The 18,915-nt window shown below is 35.8% G+C and overlaps 1 long non-coding RNA gene across 1 annotated transcript in view; it reads right to left on the bottom strand.

The window, feature by feature from the left end:
• The window catches only part of LOC147600514 (uncharacterized), a 59,036-nt gene extending 40,459 nt beyond the window's left edge, over nucleotides 1–18,577 (bottom strand). The window contains exons 1-2 of the long non-coding RNA XR_015258753.1: nucleotides 18,350–18,577; nucleotides 6,628–6,728 (exon numbers count right to left, since the gene is read on the bottom strand). This is a non-coding gene — a long non-coding RNA (uncharacterized LOC147600514). The remainder of the gene's footprint in view (nucleotides 1–6,627; nucleotides 6,729–18,349) is intronic.
• Nucleotides 18,578–18,915: the final 338 nt, after the last annotated feature.

Genomic DNA, 18,915 nt, shown 5'->3' with positions numbered 1-18,915 from the left:
GATAATGGTGTCAAAGAGAGGATTCTCATTTTCTTTTATATGCCACACTGGATTTCAGAGTGTATCCACAAATACACCCACATTTTTATTTTGTCTGTCAAAGTTCTCTATCAGCACTATTAATGGAAAGAAGATTTAGTATATTAAAATGCAAATTAAATGAACTTTGGCAGAGAATTCCTATGGTACTCCTATCATTACAGTGACAATTAGCTTGAGCTGGTTTAGCGGTTCACTAAAAAGAAATAATGTTTAGATGGGGGCCTTTAGTCTGCCATGTTATATTCCAAGTGTAAGTATAACTAAATTGTTACTTCAGTTGCACTTGGATGACTTAGATGCAGAAACCAGACAGTGATTTGGAAAACAATAGCTGTGCTCTTTATGAAGCAGCAGTACAGTGTAAGTAGAAAAACGTATCTAAAGCAGTATATAAGAGGTAACAACCCTGTGACAATTAGCAGTAGCTATGAGGAGTGCTAAGGTGCAATTTTCTGCTCCTAAGTAGGACACAAAGCATGTGTCCTTTGAATTAACAAGTAGAAGCCTAAAATCGTTTCAGCTGTTTGAATGAGCTTTTCAATGGTTGTACTACGGCTTCCATTTGATTAAATTAACCTTTTCCCCCACTTCTAGCTGAGTAAGACCAAGATTCAGAAAACAGGATATCTGGGGTATTTTGACACTTTAATTAAGGTTTGCTTCAGATTTTCAGTGGACCAGGGGTTGTTTGATTTAAATTGTTCTGTCTGGTAGTACTTTTTTTTCCAAATACGAGGTAACACTTCTCTCAGGATTACAAGGATAATTGTATCATTCTCCTTATCCAAAAATACTTTAACCTGTCCTGGGGAGCAATGACATGATTTTCCCTCTTTCAGAATAGGCTCTTGGCTCCAGCACTCTGTATATTGTTATTGCTTACCAACAGAAGCAATTTTATTTGGCAGTTCTTCCCTTGAGGAGTCTGTGACCAGAGGTGAATTAATTGACAAGGCAACTTACTTAAAACAAAATAGTTTCACTTTAAATGAAAGAATACAGGATTTAGTTAATTTTATTTAAAAACTCAAGTACTCCACACATGTCTGTAATAGCTATAATCTACCATCCCTTAGATATAGACCAAGTATGTCTGGCAGTTTCTGACATCATAAAAACTGTCTTTATCCTTCTGATTACATATCTGTGAGGTATCCTCTTCTGTAAGTGCTATAGTTCTTTAGCTCCGCTGATTCCCTGCTGCTTGATTCTGAATGGGGAACAAAGCTTTTTAGGTGACTGAAGGCAAGCAGCAAAACCTTCATAGTAGTAACTCAGCCATCGTCTCATTCCAGTCCAAAAGCATTTGCAAAGTAATGGTTTGTCTTCACATTCTGCTTACCTTCTATTCAATTTAACCAATATATTCGTATGACAAATATCCCAATAACTAGGTTATGTATTGTGTTCATAAATTACTTTGGAGCTGACATATTAATTCTGAGAAAGATTAATGAAACTAAATTTTTTTAATATAAGATCATACAGTGAACATACAGTTGTTCTCATACTGTATTGCATGCTTTTTTTCTGTCTTACAACTTATTCTATGAGCACCACATTCTAAACACTTTTTTCTTTGTCTCAGAAAATGATGATACATAGAAAATTCATTCTTATCTCCTTTCTTCTCAGATCTCTCAATTTCAGAAAAAAAAAATGTTGGTCTAGAAAACAATTTCAGATGGAAAGTAGAAAGGCAATCACTTTTTACCCTTGGACTGGCAACTGAGTAGTGCCTATCTCAGGGATTAGAGTATGGACACTAAGCATAAGAACTAGATGTCTAAGCCATGGGAGAAGAAATTATTTGTTTCACCTCAGCTGAGTGCCCTAATCATTGCTCTAGAGCAGTTTTCTGGTCTTCCTCCATAAGAAAATGAACCAAAAAAAGTCAGTTTTTTACACAAATATAATGAGAATTCTATTTACAGCTCAAAAATCTTTAGGACATCACATTTTGTGAGACTGTGGATCTGAGGATTAGTTTCTCATCTTAAGATAAAACTGATTTCAACAGTGCATTTGGCTAGGTAAAATAGAGTCCAAAACCTTATGGTCTGAGGCAGTAAAAAAAAAAAATAAAAAATACTTTCCAATCAGTCATAAATTCAGGCAGGTACAAGAACTCTAAATCTTTCATTTTGCCACATGTTGGCATTTTTTAAAAGAAACCAAGTGCTAATTTTGGAACTGAACAGAATCCATTTATGCGAGTCTCCCTGCAGTATAAGGGCACAATTCCACAGCAAGATTTAGTTCCTATCTAATCTCTCACACATACATTCACATTAAATTTCACTTAACACTTCCCTTCAATATCAATAAAGAAATGTGTGAACTTTACTGTGAGTTTACAATAGGAAACATTATTATGTTTACGAATATCTCACTGAAAAGAACTGAGCACAAATTGAGAGATTTTGTCAGAGTCTATCTGAAGCACACTCCCAGCATCCAGACAGACTTTGCGGAGAGTTTAGGAGTGGAGCCAAAATAAAAACAATCCCCTAATGGAAAAGTCACCTGTCAGAAAACCTCTGCCAAAGAATATTCAGAGTATAAGGCTTGATGATGTTGTTGTCCACAAGCTATAAATATGAACAGCATCTACGAGACAGAGATGAGAAAACCAGCAAGAATACAGAATCAGCGGTTGGACAAGGAAAAGTAAACACACTTGAATCTGTGAAGAAAAACAAAACTGTTTAAAAGTGAAAAGCCTGGTATCCCTTTGAGACACAGAGACAAGCTTTCACTTAACAGCACAAGCGGGCTTGCAGGCAGAGCCAGCTGGCTTGACAAAGACTCTCTTCATCACTGTGTAGGCTGCTGCATGGAAAAGCCTGCCCAGATGGCAGAGGAATGAGGCTCAGACTTTACTTTTAAAATCTCCTGAATTGCAGCCCTATTTAGTTAAATCTGGACCTACCATAAAGCAAATGGGAATCTTGCCAGGGACTTAGGGCTGGGATTCCACCCCTCATCAGTAGCAGGAAAATGTTGGTATAAGTATTCATTTTTGTAATGTTATCTAAAACGTGCTATACAAGCAGGGAAAGATGGAAAATGTTTCACAGGTTATCACTGACCATGAAACAGTATGTGTTTGGGGAAGGCAGTAGGAGAAAGTGCTACTACTTAATTTACAGAATATACTTTCTTATTTGAGATAGCCCAGGCATTTAGACCATAGTACTGACTCTGATTTTGAACGAGATGTGCATATTTAAAAGAGCAAGGTATTTGTGCTCCATCAGAGGGCAATGAGCGCAAGAAATATCTGTGTAAAATCTGTATCCACAACAGAGTAATGAAACAAAGATTTGGAAAAGATCTCGTATGACAGATGCTCATGTACAGATAAAGACCATACACACATCAGAGCAAACCACATGATAAATTGCATTACACCTTTCCGAGCATGTCATGCAAATTCTGATAACCAACCTATCCCTCTAACACTTCCTTTCACATTTGAAATCTCTAAGCAGCATCAAGTAGATTTTCACTGAAAATTTGACTTGTCATAGAAATATTTCCTTCTTTCCTGCCAGGAATCTGGAGAAAAATCCAACTATCTTTGGGGTAGAGTTCGGGATTTCTTTGCAATGAGAGCTTTCAGCTATCCCTGGGATTCACAGGGTTTGATAATAATACATTATTATTTTTAAAAGTAATCTCTTTCACTTAGACTGTCTCAAGACTTCTATAAAGCTTTTAAATGTACTAGTTACTGCTTTGTTGATGCATAAGAATAATTACATTCACTAAAACCAGGTGCCTTATCTATGGAGAACACAATCGCCATACATCTATCTTATTCCCCACTTAAAATTAGGCCTGACAATTTCCAAAAACTTCTATGTATGAACCTCTTCCGGGCTTGCCATGCAGCATTCACAGGCTCAGAAGCAACTCAGGGAGCTCATCCTATTGCATATTGCTGCTTTTTTTTTTTTTTTTTTTTTCTCCTTCTCATTTAGTAAGGGGGGAGAGTAGGGAAGGTGACAAAATTATTTGTTCATCCTGGTCTAGAGCCGAAACAGTCCCACAGTATGATGGAGGATGGGAGTTCTGGATTAGTACCAGATGGGAAGGGGATTTGTTGCAGAAGGAAAAAAAAAAAGCTCTGCTTGGTCCTTCACCTTGACTTCATGTAACCTGTGCACAACTAGAGTAGCAGAAAAGGGGTTTAATTTGGTCTGAGAATCTGATCGTTAGGATCTCAAAAATTAATAGCATATTCAAACAAAGAAAAAAAAATAATTCCTTAGCTGTTTTCCTGCAGTCACAAAGCTTCAGGGTTTTTTTCTCTCTTTTCCCAGAAAGATCTCACCTGTGTTCACTTAAATATCTGGGACCACTGATGAAAATCAGAAGAATAATAAGTCCTAGTCTTCTGATTTACATAAAAAGAATAATCTAACAAAGACATAATCAATAAGTCCATGAGGAGCAGAAAGTAAAGAGAGGAATAGAAATATTTTGGAAAGGATGAATACAAGGAACAAATTTTGATAACCAGCATCAGATATATCTGATGCAGATATAGTTAATTATTTAATGACAAGTTAATGGATTTGCTATAAATACTGTAAATCTGTATACCATTGACCAGGGAAACTGCCACAGATCCCATCTCAGATTAACAGAGGATAAAACATTTACATGATTCTCTACAATATCACAGTAAGAGAAAAAAAAAAAAAAAAAAAAGGAAACTATCTTTGATTTGGAGTTTTCAAACAGTGGCAAAGTCAGTAGAAACATACTTTCCCTGTAAGAAAAGGTAAAATTACAGCTCTGAGCTTTGGATTTTTATTTTTACCATGAGCTTCCAATTCTTATATTGTGTTTTACTTTCATCTGTTTTTTATTTGAAAATTCCATCTGGGCAGATCCAGAAAGAATTGTTAAACATATAAAATCTTACAACTGTTTAAATAATATGAACATAATTGTCTAGGTTTACTTTGCTAAGATGATGTTTAAAGAAGATTTTTACTTAATATAATATGAGGTCTCTCTATTATACCTGCTAAAGTTAATAGCATTTTTGAGACTAGATGAAAAAGGGACACTAACCAAAATGGTCAAGAAATGAGAGGGAATAATTGAACCACTACAGCTTTCTACACTTAAGCACTAATATTCTCTAAAGGGTACATAATTAAACTAATCAAGCAAAAATTTGGATGTTTCAGTTGTTGAAAGTACTGTTCAAGTCTTATTTTTCAAATTACTAAATAATCATAGAAAAAGGAAACTCTTTTACTTGTTTAAACAGAAAGACTATATACATCACTTTTTTTTTTTTTTTTAGTGTCACACACTAAATAGACTGGAAAAAGAATATAAACATATATCCAAGTGAATCCCACAACCTGTAATTAGCTGCAAATCAGTCATGCACAGTCGATTCAGGGAGAAGTAGCCTCTGTAGAAGTTGTAGGAGCAGGGATTATGAGTGATGTGATTGCTAACACCTTTAAAAAAGCCCTGGTAATTGAGGTTCCATAGTGACCACCAAAATAACTTTTTTTTTTTCCCAAATGCTGTTTAAGATATTATTTTCAATAGTAAATGCAGTTTAAAAAAAAAAAAACAAACCAAAAACACACACATGAAATATTTAAGTAGAAGATATAAAAAGCAAAATAAACCATAGTCACAGGAAGAGCTGGACAACCAATCAACAGCAATTTTGAGGAGTTTTCATTCCCCCTTCTTGGCCATAATTTAGCTACACCAGCATGATGGGAATTCTATTCAATTGTTTGAATCTTACAGCAGCTTGAAAAGTCCTAATTAATTAATATATTAGGTATAATAAAGTGTTCACAAGCAAGTCATGAAGAATTATGTTATTATATATTCTGGAACATTAAATTGCATGTTTTAGAATGTTTTGTTTTGTGGCTCTGTTAGGATTACTGAAGTTCTAATGAGTGCTTGAAGAACAAATGATTCCTTTGATTCTTTTTGGGACAGGATTTAGCAGACGATAAATAAACCTATACAATTTAGAAGATTTAAAATCTTTTCCTATCATCTTTGAACCAGCTGGAGAATTATGTTTATTTGGTTCCACATACGGACCTTGGATTTAAAAATAACTGTATTCCTTCCTGAGTGAGTCAGTGAGAAGGATAAAAGCCAGATGTACTGGTTGTCTGAGAGACTTAACATTCTTTTTTTTTCCTTGACACATTCACACCAAGAAATTAAAGTGTGTGGTCCTAGCTGTGAAAGCTGTGGTTAGAGCCTGGTTCTGGCCAGCAGGTTAACCATATGCAGCAGAAGAACATGCTTTTTGATATACGTGGCAAGTTCATGCAATGGGCAGATTTTCTCTTTTACGTAGTGCTCCCAGCAACTTGTAATCACAGAACCACTCATATGTGGAAAGTGCTGTTGACAAAGCAAGTGATTGGATTTGGGTGTCACTGGACTTGCTATTAATCATATTAGGGGAGTTTCACAGAGATAAGTCACTTTTGATTAAGTTCTCAAATTTGTTTGATTATTGACCAGCTCACCTTTGTTGAGACTGCTTTCTGGCAGCTGGTCTACCAGACTTACACTCTTCCAGAAGCCACAGCTCCTTGAGAGCTCAGCAGTGGTCTGTTCACTTACAGGGGGAATCCGAAAACCAAAATGTTCAGTTTTCCAGAGTGATGCATCTGAAACCGAAAGTAAAAATAAAACAAAATTTTAGTCACTAAGAAATAAATTTTTACTGTTCCACTTTAATCCCAGTCCCATGCCTACTTATTTTTTATCTGTTCACTTTATTAATTCAGCACATATGTCTCCATTTCCTTTTACTGAATTATTGTGCCAAGGGGAAAGAAAACATGCTTTTTCATAGTGCAATTTTAAGACATGAAAATGAGATTTTTAAGTGCAAGTCCTCAAATTAGGAATATTATTTAGAGGAACCTGTAATTCAGGGCCCCAATTCCTACCACAGTCACCTGGGATTTAAAGCCTTTTCAAGACATCTGGAAGTCAGAGATTCAGAGGCTTGTATCAGCTTAGGAAGGCTGTGGATATAAAGAGCAACAATATGTGTCTGCTTTCATCACTGTCTCAGTGAGCACGGTCATTATCCCTCACTTCAGTCAAAGGTGTGTCATAGTGAAGATATGAAATCAAGATTTTAGGGATAAAAATGCAAAGCAGTACAATCATTTGAGAACATGTTTCTTTACACGAACGGGGATATTTAGAATCAGAGACCTGTGCTCCTCTCCCAGCTGAGGACACTTATGTATTTTACCAAATACAAGTTTTCTTTGAAAATGCAAAAACAATCCTCAGCACAGAGAACAGAATCCGAATTATCCCTCTCCTTGGTATGTGCCCTAAACATAAAACAAGAACATTTTTCTCTCTTACTTCCAACAATCATTTTTCAGGGGGAGAAAGGAGGGGAATGTTGGAGTAGCTTCAAAAGAACAATTGTGTCTTCCTGCCAAACTAAGATAACTAATCAGTTTGTTGTAGTTATTGTTTTACAACACTATTGCGGAAGCTGGAGAAATGTGACTTTCAGTCTGCTAAATCTTCAGTGGGACAACTGAACCATACTACCCTAGAGCCTATGTAAATTTCTGGAATCACTTCTCAGAAAGATGTGAAGAGCAGCACCAGCATCATCAAGTTGCTAGGAAGGCAAATGTTTATTGACTTTCTGTTTTAAAGTATGAGCTACAAAACATGACTCAGTGCTGCAACAACTAATGTGCTTATGAATATGGAAGTAAAAATAAGGTGTCTGTTATACTTTCTGCTTAAAACCTAGTGGCCATAGGGAGCTTAGGCTCCTCCAGCCTTAGAGCAGAAGTGAGCAGAAGACTCTGATCCTTAAATGTCATCTCAGCCCTATTACATTCAACTTTCCAGTTTTTGGTTGATTTTGACTTTGGACACTCTCTAAAACTGAATCTTGTCCTATTGTGTTTAGATATTACCATGTTGCATTCAAGTACTGTCTAATTCAGTACATCATGAGTTCTCAGTGGAAGGTACGTGCTCCCCTGAAATGCAGATAAATACTTTTTGTTATTACACTTATCATTATTAGCATTATCAGTATTGTTACTGTTACTATTGTTATTGTGAATTATTATTATTATTTTTACCACATTCCTTCTGGCTTTCAAATCACAACAAGTTAGACTTTATTTTACAACTACTTAGAGTCGTTCTATTTGTAAATCTCAAAAAAAAAAAAAACAGGTTTATCTTAAAGAAGTGTTTTCTTTGCCAGAGTTGGACAGAGATATGTAAATGACTCAAAGATAAGTCAGCAGAGAGTTTGGAGGCAGTGACATTTTCAAAATTGAAATGATCTCAGCGTTTTCATCCAATCTTATATTTGATTTTACAGTCCAAAAAGATCACAGATATCTTGTATAAATTAACACTTTTAATGCAAAATTTCATACACACTTTATCTCTCTTCAAATATATATGTTATACTTCTTCAAATAGTTGACACAATAAGCCGAGCATATGACAGTGAGATAAACCACACAGAAATAAATGCAGTGACAAATGTATTTCGTAACACAAAAATGTTTGCTATACTGAAGAATCTAAACCTATAAATTATGCTAGCAGTCTGGATTACAATAGTAACAAAATGCTAAAATGCACTGTAACTTGTCAAGCAATATCATTTTACATTGGGACTGTATTTCAAAGGTCTCCATGAGTGAAATCTTGACCTCTCTGAATTCGAGGAGGAAACTCCCCATAGAGCTATTACACTATGTAGGAACAGGGGATCTAGGTCCCAGAGCTGGCAAAGTCTCTTAGCTCATCTGTTCGTCATATCAGTTCTATTCACATAGTTCTTCAGACAAGAATTGGAAGACCCTTTGAGGAAGAAATCTTTAAGTCAGCAGGGCTGAGAAAATAAATTCTGATTTAGATATACAGCAGTAATCCCAGTACTGATGAAAGTAAGCTATGGTACATTGGTACGTGAGGTGAAATCAAACGACAGACATGATCTTATGAAATAGTGTATAGTAGCTACCATCACAAGTGAAAAAAAAAAAAAGCCTATAAAGGGATTCTGTGACACAGAGAAGAACACATTTTCATGAAGTTTTCCAATTTTAGGTTAGCTATCTTTGTGTTCCTATGCAGAGTTTAGAGTAGAATTCAAGTCTGATTCCTTTCCTAGTTCTCTAACCATAAAAATTGTTCTTCCTTCCCAAGACAAACCCTAACTATACTTGAAATGCTTTGTTCTGCTCTTGAAATCAGATCTGACTTTAACAGGGAGCAAGTATAGAGACAGTAGGGGCTAATATCACTCAATCTAAAGCTGATATTTTTTTATGCGCAGATTGTCAGTCCATTAAACCTGCCTTGAATTTTAAGGTTTGTTATTTAATACACAGAGCATTAAGATGTTGAATTTTATAGATTTCTGCAAAGACAGAAAGGAAAGAACCCTGGATGTTGTAAATATGTAAGGAGGAGCTTAGAATTCATTTTGTCCCCTCTTAGAAGGTATTTTGGCTAACCTTCTCCCACTCACTTTAACCACATACTATCTTACTCATCTTACTTCATTTTTGTTGCCAGGTGTGTAGTAGCCTTCAACTTAGTACTATTATTTATTTGAAAGGTTCACTGAAACCCATACACTAGCCAAGTCTAGCTTCTTGTTGCTGGTTTGATCCCAATTGTTTTTGCAATAGCCAAAACCGAAAAAAAAAATACAGTTCTACAGTAAGAAAACAATTCTCGATGACTTTCAGTTTTGAACTGTTCTGGGTTCCCTCCACTTATCCTGAGCGTAATATAAATGTAGATACATATTTTGTGAGTTTTAGACACAACCCTTCCACACAAATTTATATCAAATTGCCCAAGCAAAGACTGTCATGATCTCTTTTTCCAATTATTTCTATTTTTAAAAATTACTGTGAGCTTTACCACATTGGGCTTTTCATTTCCTCATTAAAAATGTAGTCAAGAAGGAAGACAAATTAAATTTGAGGAAAAAAATCTTAATAAGATCTCCAGCTACAGGAATTTCTACCACACTTTTATATGGTACAGTATTTAACAAGCAGTTGAGTAGGATCATTTTGTTTCTCAGACTCAGCATTTATTTTTTAGTGCTGTCTCTGCTTCTTTTAAGATAGGGTAGCAAAGTCTCCAAGTATTTCCTGCTGTTGAGTTTTGCAAGCTGTTGGCATGTTCCTGTAGTGAATTGTGGTCTGTTATTGGACACCACTCTGGTAAACCTTAAGATGCAAAAAAAACCTCATAGTGCTCCTGCGGTTTTGGACAGAAGTTGTTCTGGACATGCAATTACTTCAAATAACTGTTGTTTGCTACTAAGAAGCATTCCTTATCTCTTTGAGCATGGCTGGATAAATTGCACTACAAAACTCAATTTCTATTTCAGTCATTGCGAAGATACACGCTCTTACTGTTATACCAACTCCTCCTCTGCCGCTCAATTGCTTTATTAAATCTTGGGTACTAGCAATAGGTTCTTGTCATTTGACTCTTTCTGAAGTATTTTCTGGGCAGATCTGCAGAAGATTCAGCTCAGTAGCACAGAAGGATTTATCACCCTAAATTCCCACAGCAAGTACCCTTGCTCACTCAAGAGCAGACACTTGATCATGGGTCTGCAGCGGCAGCTGTTCCACAATTAATCTTAGGTTCAGCTGGTTCTTAATTAATAATTAAATTTGTGTTCAGCAGTTTACTTAAAGCAAGGATTCAGCCATTTGCCTCTTTACAAGGAATGCAATCTATATTTCTTACTTTTGAGTATTTAATCCATGATTAAATATAATATAATGTATTTTTAACAAACTATGTCATTTAAGTTAGGGATTATTTAACTCATAGCTTCTAAAAGAACATCTTTCTATGTTTCACTTCTCTTTAGATCCCATTTAATAATGAATGGTCAGTTTGTTATCATTTAAACTTCCAAAACAGCTATTATTTGTTAAAACCTCATATAAAAATTCCACTTATTCCTGCGGAAGAAGAACTGTTAATTTATTTCTGAATATTGCAGTTTGGTTTTGCCGCTCTTATTTTTTTACTTAATTCATACTGGTGACAGTTTAGTGTGTCTCAATATGCTTGTTGCTGTCAAATGAATTCATGCTGCTCATAATTGTGTCTCTTCACCAAAGCCCAGATGGACAAGAGGAAGATAGTCTCTAAGGTGGCCATTAGAGACCTGGAGTGTTTGACCAACATACAAGGGATTTTCTGTTCCTAATTCAGAAGTTCTAGATTCATTATTTTTTTTTTCATAGAGAAGAAATACAGCAATATTTTTTCAGTAATGAATAGGAAATAAAATGAAAGCAATATACCTTGTCATTGTTCAGATACCTGTTTGTAACTAAGGAAGGGCAAAATCCTTCTATTTCAAGATCACCTGGAAAAATAATCTTTTATCAGTCACCCAAGGACTTCCTTGCATGTATTTGTCTAACCATCAACATCTACTTGAATAAATGAATCTGTGCATCTCATCCTATCTTTAAATACATGAGAGGGGAGGAAAGCTGATCTACTATATGTAAATTTTATGCAGCCTCTGGGCTGTTGGTAAGGTGCCAATGCATCCTTCAACTTGAGCAAATACTGGAGATGTGATCTTTTTGAGGTTGTTGCCTTTTGATAATGTATTTATTTGTGTAATTCAATTCACTCAGCTTCCTGAAATCAATAAAATAATCCTTGCTGGAGAGGTCTGGATAGGGTATATAATTCTTTCTGGCTTACAAAAGCGTATGTTGTCATTGGCCTCTCATTCCTAGCAGGGTTTGTGGAGTCTGTGGTTTTCTCCATTCGGTCAATGGTGCAATCAGTCCCCTAGAGAAACATACTTTTCATTTACACAAATAGGAGTGTTCTTTCAAGAGCATCTACAGATAGCTTTTACGGGGAAAGGTTGCTTTCTCATCCAATATTGCCATCAAGAATGATCTTAAGAGATGTATACTGCATGAACTTTCTTTTATATAAAGCAGAGCTCATGTACACAACAGTGAAAAATAGATACACTTTACAGCAAATGACTAGATATTTATGATTTTATGCTTTTATATGTGTATATATTTAAAAGCTTTTAAAATATATATATCAAAACATTTTTCAAATAAAAACTCCCTAATATGCCAAAAAGTAAAGATATCCATCTGTACATTTTGTAAATTTTGTGCTAAGTAATTCCAAGGTTGTTGTGTGAAAGTATTACTAGCCATGGATCCCATGTGATATCTAATAATAGCGTGGATGTGGGCTGAGAAGTATCCTGGCATGATGCAGATAGAATGGCTTTCTTGCAATTCTTTCTGAACTATTTGCTTAATCTCTCACTCTGGTTAGTTTATACCATCTGCTTTGAATTCTCTGCAGTTTTACTTGATAAAGGGTAAGGATACAGCTGATTTAGGAAGAAAGAAAACTTCAAACCCCAAATCTCTTTTTTTTTTTTTTAAAGAAAAAAACCCACATCACAACCCAGAACAATCAGAGCAAACAATCACATTTTCTATAGCAGCTACCTTGTAAGTGTGTGTGTGTATGCATGTGTGTCTTTGTGCATATGGTTTTTGTTTTCATTTTGATAAGATAAGGATAATTGCCAGTGTTCTTTTTGTATCCATAAACACTTCAAAAACATTTGGAAAGTCTCTGTTGAGAGATTTCTGTTTGTGTCTTCAATTTCATTTTCTTTTTTTTCCCTTTTCCACTATATGTACACTGGAAACTATACATTTGTTTGAATGCGTATATAGTATACGGTTTTTATATTATGTGTATACTGTATATAAGTTATAGCATAAGTAAGAAGGAAATTGTCTTGAATTCTCCAGCAGTTACTATATCAATATTAATAAGTGGCATTAAGTGTTATTGTGCCCAACCTTGAAAAAATCTAGTCATAATACTATATATTTCAGAGAAGAATGGATGTTATTTTCTGGCATTTAAATTAAAATTACTGGAAATTCAGTATGTTGAGGTTGCTATCTTAACTCTTTAGTAAAATGATTGCATTTGTCTCAACTAATATGAATTGTATTATTCACATCATAGTAATGTGCTAGCGGTTAGCATAAAGAATTGAATCTATACAGGCACTCCTCAGCAGCAAGTGGATTGAGAAAAAAATCTAGAGCTAGTAAATATAGTGTTAATTTTGAAAAGATTTTTCTGTAATATATATGGCAGTCATTTGATCTGCTCTCTCTGTATACCTTTCTGAGACTGGTTTTTACAGGCCATAAAACTCTGAATTCTAATTTTGAAATGTCATATGAATGCAGTGTTCAAACACGCTCCTGATCCAGGACAGGACCGGGGAGATAAGGGTAATTCTGTAATTCAGAAAAGAATGAAGAAGCATCTCTCTGTCAGCTTCTGTCAGTCCTGTGATGCTGGTTAAAGCTGGAAGATACGGAAGTAGTCTCATTTCAGACAGATTCTGATCTGTCACATGACAAAGTGAATGAAGAAATAGAATGTTGCTATTAAACATGAATTACCAAATAATATGACCTCTGTCATAAGTGGTTATCAGCACTATATGCAACTCTGCAGGTATATAGGCTGTATTTACTTGAACCTGAAGGTATTTTTTTCCACCCATTTTTTAGATATTTGAATCCAGGAACCATGTTGTATTCATATATAACAATTTAATTATCTCAGTCTTGCCATAGGGCAGAAGTTGAATAAAGCTATCAGCTCTTCGATTAGCACTGCCTGCACTTAGGCAGTGAATGTAATGTAATTCAAGGTAGCTTACCCTGACAATATTATTCTCAATAGAAACAAAACTTATTTAATTGTCATTAAAAAGGTAAATTTAAAATATATTTTGGGTTATATAAATTTAAAGAAGGTGTGGGTTGCCTTAAACTCAGGTTTGTCTTTTACCCAGTTCAATATGACTACATTTGTACATTATAAAATATATTAATACTTGTGCCTCAGCTTATTTAAAGTGCATTGTTTCCTGAGATAGTATCAGTGCTGAATACTGAATTATGTGAGATACTTTAGCCTTTTCTAAGTAAATAAAAGGTTGCAGAAATTTAATGCATTGTATAAATGGAATGATCTCTCCATATGCAGCTTATCTGCAGTGAAATAAAGAATAGTGTTATATGAATTTTCTCCATTGTAATCTTACTTTCCTTACTCTGAAAATCATTGGCAATGGCAAGTGAAGCTAGTAACGGGCTTAGAGAACACCTTAGTTTTATTTTTAAAGTGATCTTTTTTATTAAAAAGATCATTATTTTGCTTATGCATGAGTTATTGACATAAACACATAATGTTTAATATTAATGTTTAAATATCAACATCCTTGTATATTTTTACCATTTGCATTAAATAGATGGATCTTTCTTTTTAAACCAGCTTGTATCTGTTTTTAAAGCAGATAAACAATAGCAGAGACAGTATTTATGTGCCATTGAAACACACACTAGGACTATCTGGAAGAGGTCTATAAAATAAATTTCCTTCAGAAGTACAATTAGGATGATTTTCTGGGGGTTTACCAATAGTATTTTTCATTCTGAAGTATGTAATGAAATAGTTGTCATGTAGAATATCTACCTTGGGCAAAAAAAAAATACCAGCTATAAAGTTAAGTTTAACTTATTTTGATATTTTCAGTCATGATATGCCACTTAGCAATATTGTATATCATGTCATGTCACAGACTATAGTTAGCCCAAAATGTCTATATTGTTTTCATATGGTTTTGAATTTACTTAAAACATACAAGTGATCATCTCAGCTGGTGTAGGTGAAACATCTTTGCTTTGCTACAAACTGAATTGCTCTCTGCTCTTTTTCAGACTCTAGAAAGATTCCTGCTGTGCCCATGCTTTTAATTTAGATGTCTCCGTTTACATTTAAATACAGGCGATATTTGTATTGAGTGCAGAGTCCCAGATAAAAATTTTTTAAAAACCCCTTTTTCGACAGTAATTTTTACACATATTCAAATTAGTTTAACTTGTGAAAGAATACATGGCGGGGTCCCAGTAGACCTCAGGCAGAGCACTCAAGCATACTTATAATCTCCTTTGCGAGCACACTCTGGTCCCGCACTCAGGAATGGGGGCTGTACAGAGGCGAAATCCTACTACTGCATCTAAATTGCTTGTAACAAATGATCAAACTGCTTGAGTAATAAAAGCAGATTTTTTTGCTGTGTGTTTCCTTCTCGCTTTTATCTTTCCCATTCTCAGCCAGATTTATTTTTAAGCAAAACAGAAACAACCTTTTCTGAGTGTTTGTTAGTTAATTTCAGTGCAGACATATGTTCGACACAGCTCTTCTATTCTCAGATTTATTCCCATTTCCCAGGATACAGAACCGCTGAGCTTGGGCGTCTGTAGTAGCCTCCACATCTTCATGTTTATCATTCTGCAGTGAGCAGCGCATGGCAATGCTTAGTAATTCTAGCCTCCCCCGTAAGCTGAGTGTCATCCTGCTGCCGATTTATTTGGAGCCGTTGCCTGTACAGAACGACAGCATTCCCCTTGCTCCATCGGAAGTCCTCAAGGTCGATGTGGGTCGAGGACAAACTGGCCATTTTGAAACGACATGACATAACAAATGGAAGTGTCCCATTTCAGCAAGTCGGCATGAAGTTTATTCCTGTCATTGGTGTCACCAAATTAAATCTGCTTGCAAAAGTCAAAGCTATCAAAGCCTCCCTTGTTTCCTTGCTTATAATTCAGGAATTACAGAGCCATCTACTGGTGCTTGTTATAGCTATAGGTATGCTACTAAGGCATTTGGGAACAATATAAATGAGCCCTGAATCTGTAAGAACGCTCATCCAAATTAAAGTAGTGAATTTTGCCTTTTTGATTGCAACTTTAGGGAGAAAAATAAGTGGGCAACCACATTTCACCTGTGAAAATTCATAGAAAATCATGAGCAAGCTGATGATAAGGATGTGTTAGAGAAAGTCATAATGATTCAATGCTGAAGCTTAAGTGGAGGCTGAAAGGTAAAATTTCAAAATCCGCTGTTTGTGTGGATGTGATTGACTACTAATAACAGATAGTTTTTGTTAGGGTAAATATCTGCTCTTACAATGTAGTAAAAATAGATTCCCTGGCAATGAATTCTGCTTTTTCACCTAGTTCTTACCAGAGTAAAAAAAATAATAAGACTGAGTTTGAGAGCCTTCAGTGGGAGACAAGCTCTCCTTTTAGGCACAAGCACAAGGTAAGGCAACAATGAATATCCCTACATGTAAATTAAGTTCCCACAACCAACTATCTTCCTGTCTTTAGATGAGCATCAATGCAATTTGACTGTCTCATTTCTATGACTCTTACAAAGTTTTCTCTGATAGGCCTAATTGCAACCCCATATTTAGGTGGCAGGGTTTGCTTGTGAAGTTTGTCGTTAGGGTGAGTAGTTGGACATACACTGCTATGACCACTACGAGCGATTTCTAGCACAAGGCAACAGCGAAGCACTTTGCTCCAGGTCACTTTCTTTTCTGGAGAGCCTCTTGCACATCACTCCTCCTAGGTGTGTCTGAACAGAAGATGCAGCTGGGGAAACAAGATGTATTTGCAAAGCCAGTTTCTGGCTGTCTTTCGGATAATTCTACATTAGTATGTAAAACAAGCCGAGGATCAGTTCTCATCTGAGACCAAGTGGCACAGATTGGCTCACAGCCACAATGCGCTTTCTACAGCAGAGTATTCAAAAAAACATTACATAGAGCTTGGCCCAGGGCCCTCTTTGAGCCCCATGTAGTACTGCTGAAGCCCTAAGGCATTGTAAAATATAAATATATATTTGGTCATTTCAAAACATCTGAAATAATGTATGGGCTGTACAGCAACCCACCAGAAAAAAAAAGCCTGGGTGTGTGATGCATACTGTGTCATAAGGGCATGTGGAGGTGTTCAAGGGATCAAAGCCAAGTTATATAGTGTTGAATGACTGTAGGATAAGGGAATCAAGCTGGTCTGGTCTTGTTCTTCCTGCTGTGGAGAATATCCTTGGTATTTGCTACGGTCTGAATCATGCCTGCGTACTGCCCGCAAAATTACTAGCAGGGATTAGCCCAACTGCACCTGGGAGCCTGGTGGCTATTAACCACTGTTGAGTATCATGGATCAGTGTTTAGGCCCACACCATGTATTTTTTCTTCTATTGTCATTATGGGCAAACAGAATTCCTGGAGCAAAAGTAAGGCAGATACCGGTTAGCAAGGAAATAATTTAAACACTATGTGGAGAGTATGAGTAATTTGGTAAAGATTTAGAGGAAAAATTGCTATGAAAGGTGAGGGAAAGAAATTAAGAAAAAAAGTATCTCTCAAATCCAAGACAGGAAAGGAAAGAGTAAGTGAGCTCAAGTGAATAAGTATGAGGAAGTAGAAGGAAAAGGACATAGAATCAGACAAGAACTGACAGAGGAAACAGAAGGTTAAATTCAGAGCCTAATTAAAATCAGCATACAAAGATCTCTAGTCAAGAGTGTGCTCTCCAGGCATTTTCATAATCCTTATGGTCTCTCATAATAATCTGCTCTAATTCTTACTAGAACAGAGATATTTGTTTCATTTATCAGCAGACCTAAGAAGCCTTTACCTGCCTTCAGGATGCAGACTGAAATATTCTCAGGAGCAAATCATGGCACATTAGCACTCTGGGAAATAACAGCATTGTCTTTCCTTTCTACAAAGTGCTCTTGCAGTAAAGCTCTCAGTCATTCCAATGTAAGTAATCTATCTATATTTGGCAAAATATTTAAGTACTTGTTTAATATTAGATACAGACTTAAGGAGTTCCGTATGTTAACGGATCTCAACTATGTCGTTGATTTAAAGCTTTACTTATGCATTTTACTTGAAAGGGATCTTTAGGTGTGTATTTGACTAGCTATAACTTCGTCCCTGCATCTCTGAATCCAGAATCTATCACATTATATAATCAGAGACCAGTTCAAGAATCTGTCACAGCAGTACTTGAACTAATTCTGGAAGTTACAGCCTACATCATTCAGCTTCCACTCAAATCAGAGAGGGATGATCACCTTTTCAGAGATCATCTGTATTCAGCCAAAGCTCTTTCAGCAACACTGCCAGAACTTGCAAGCAAGGGCTAAGGAGGAGGTGGGATTGTGCTGCAATCCCTTTTATATACCTTCCTTCATCCACTCTGCATTCTGTAATGTTAGAAGACACATCTACAGAGATGTGAGATTCTTCCCCACCCAGCCTCCATCAGCACCTTACCTGCTGCCTGTCCTTTTGCAGGGGAAACGTCTCAATGAAGCTCTCTCCCACTTGAGCACAATGTATTTCAAATGGTTCAGCACTGATTTCACTTTATACAGATATTCCAAAACATATATAAAAATTTTTAAAATAATTGAAAATTATCGTCAACATTTTACTCTTTCATACTTCACCAATTCTAATCTGTAATTTGACTGATTTCATTAAACAAATTGATCTGAAAAATAAAAGGACCACGCTGCCTGAGACTGCTAGAGATTTGCTACTGTGTGCCACTGGAGATGAGAGTCTCTCTGAGGGGATTTATCTTCACACTTTTGTACATTTTTAAATGTTCTGAGAATGAGTGGTGAAGTGTTATTGGATTTGCTAAATATACCCATATGGTGCTATCTGCAGCGCAGCTAAAACACGTCCATGTACTGCATTGCTATTATCAGAGCATAATATATCATTAAAAGAAAAGAAAAAAAAACAAACAGAAAAGGAATAAAGTCCCATCCTAAAGAATTCTAGTAATGAAACATTTGGGTCTTTGTAGATGCATTTAAACAGGAGCTATT

The sequence above is a fragment of the Chlamydotis macqueenii genome, chromosome 5 (genome assembly GCF_036417535.1).
Source record: "Chlamydotis macqueenii isolate bChlMac1 chromosome 5, bChlMac1.mat, whole genome shotgun sequence".
Taxonomy (NCBI): domain Eukaryota; kingdom Metazoa; phylum Chordata; class Aves; order Otidiformes; family Otididae; genus Chlamydotis; species Chlamydotis macqueenii.
Note: the sequence above shows the minus strand (reverse complement) of the source record. Positions and strands in the feature narration are given on the sequence as shown.